This window comes from Eptatretus burgeri, chromosome 9 (assembly GCF_056783735.1).
Source record: "Eptatretus burgeri isolate ZD-2024b chromosome 9, Ebu_testis_v1, whole genome shotgun sequence".
Lineage (NCBI taxonomy): Eukaryota > Metazoa > Chordata > Myxini > Myxiniformes > Myxinidae > Eptatretus > Eptatretus burgeri.
This window is the reverse complement of record NC_140969.1, coordinates 88939858-88942357: the sequence shown is the minus strand read 5'-3', so window position 1 is coordinate 88942357 and position 2500 is coordinate 88939858. Positions and strand designations below refer to the sequence as shown.

The following is a 2500-nucleotide window of genomic DNA, read 5'->3' as shown; positions in this document are numbered from 1 at the left end:
AGACAGACAGACGGAGAGAGAGACAGACAGACAGACGGAGAGAGAGACAGACAGACAGACGGAGAGAGAGACAGACAGACGGAGAGAGAGACAGACAGACGGAGAGAGACAGACAGACAGACGGAGAGAGAGACAGACAGACGGAGAGAGAGACAGACAGACGGAGAGAGAGACAGACAGACGGAGAGAGAGACAGACAGACGGAGAGAGAGACAGACAGACGGAGAGAGAGACAGACAGACGGAGAGAGAGAAGACAGACGGAGAGACGGAGAGAGAGACAGACAGACGGACGGAGAGAGAGACAGACAGACAGACGGAGAGAGAGACAGACAGACAGACGGAGAGAGAGACAGACAGACAGACGGAGAGAGAGACAGACAGACGGAGAGAGAGAAGACAGACGGAGAGAGACAGACAGATGGAGAGACAGACAGACAGACAGACGGAGAGAGAGACAGAAGAACAGACAGACGGAGAGAGAGAGACAGACACAGACAGACAGACAGAGAGAGAGACAGACACAGACAGACAGACAGACAGAGAGAGAGACAGAGACAGACAGACAGACGGAGAGAGAGACGGACAGAGAGAAATAAAGAGACAGAGAGAGACAGTGAGAGAGGGACAGAGAGAGGGAGAGAATGACAGACAGAGAGAGGGACACAGAGAGAGGCACAGAGCCAGACAGAGAGAGACATTGAGAGGGACAGAGAAAGACACAGACAGAGAGAGAGACATAGAGAGAGAAAGAGAGAGACAGACAGAGAGAAACAGAGACAGACAGAGGGACAGACAGAGAGAAATAGAGACAGACAGAGGGACAGAGACAGACAGACAGAGAGAAACAGAGAGGGAGAGACAGACAGAGAGACAGAGATTGACAAACAGAGAGAGGGAAAGACGGACAGAGAGAGACAGTGACAGATAGAGAGTGACAGTGACAGATAGAGAGTGACAGTGACAGACAGAGAGAGACACAGAGAGACGGAGACAGAGAGCGACACAGAGAGACAGAGAGAGACAAACAGAGAGAGGGAGAGACAGACAGACAGAGAGACAGTGACAGACAGAGAGAGAGGCAGAGAGAGAAAGACAGACAGAGCGAGACAGAGATAGAGAGAGAGAGGGACAGAGAGAGACAGACAGAGAGACAAACAGAGAGAGGGAGAGACAGACAGAGAGAGACAGAAAGACAGACAGAGAGAGACACAGAGTGACAGAGCGAGACAGACAGATAGAGACAGAGACAGACAAACAGAGAGAGACAGACAGAGTGAGACAGAGAGAGGGACAGAGAGAGCGACAGAGAGACAAAGAGAGGGACGGCGAGACAGAGAGAAACGGGGAGATAGAGAGGCAGAGAGAGAGAGACAGACAGATGGAGAGAGAGAGAGAGAGAGAGACAGAGAGAGAGAGAGAGAGAGAGAGAGACAGACAGACAGACAGACAGACAGACAGACAGACAGACAGACAGACAGACAGACGGAGAGACAGACAGACGGAGAGAGAGAGAGAGACAGACGGAGAGAGAGACAGACAGACGGAGAGAGAGACAGACAGACGGAGAGAAGACAGACGGAGAGAGAGAAGACAGACGGAGAGAGAGAAGACAGACGGAGAGAGAGAAGACAGACGGAGAGAGAGAAGACAGACGGAGAGAGAGAAGACAGACGGAGAGAGAGAAGACAGACGGAGAGAGAGAAGACAGACGGAGAGAGACAGACAGACGGAGAGAGACAGACAGACGGAGAGAGACAGACAGACGGAGAGAGACAGACAGACGGAGAGAGACAGACAGACGGAGAGACAGACAGACGGAGAGACAGACAGACGGAGAGACAGACAGACGGAGAGACAGACAGACGGAGAGACAGACAGACGGAGAGACAGACAAACAGACGGAGAGAGAGACAGACACAGACAGACAGACGGAGAGAGGGAGAGAGAGAGAGACAGACAGATGGAGAGACAGACAGACAGACGGAGAGAGAGACAGACGGAGAGAGAGACAGACGGAGAGAGAGACAGACAGACAGACAGACGGAGAGAGAGAGAGACAGACGGAGAGAGAGAAGACAGACAGACAGACGGAGAGAGAGAAGACAGACAGACAGACGGAGAGAGAGAAGACAGACAGACAGACGGAGAGAGAGAAGACAGACAGACAGACGGAGAGAGAGAAGACAGACAGACAGACGGAGAGAGAGAAGACAGACAGACAGACGGAGAGAGACAGACAGACAGACAGACAGACAGACAGACAGACAGACAGACGGAGAGAGAGACAGACAGACAGACAGACGGAGAGAGAGACAGACAGACAGACAGACGGAGAGAGAGAAGACAGACAGACAGACGGAGAGAGAGACAGACAGACAGACAGACAGACGGAGAGAGACGGACAGACAGACAAACGGAGAGAGACGGACAGACAGACAAACGGAGAGAGACGGACAGACAAACGGAGAGAGACGGACAGACAGACAAACGGAGAGAGA

The 2500-nt window shown here is 52.4% G+C and overlaps 1 protein-coding gene across 4 annotated transcripts in view; it reads left to right on the top strand.

Moving 5' to 3' along the window:
- Positions 1–2500, top strand: part of LOC147020573 (focal adhesion kinase 1-like) — a 110013-nt gene that overhangs the window by 101462 nt on the left and 6051 nt on the right. The window lies entirely within an intron of this gene.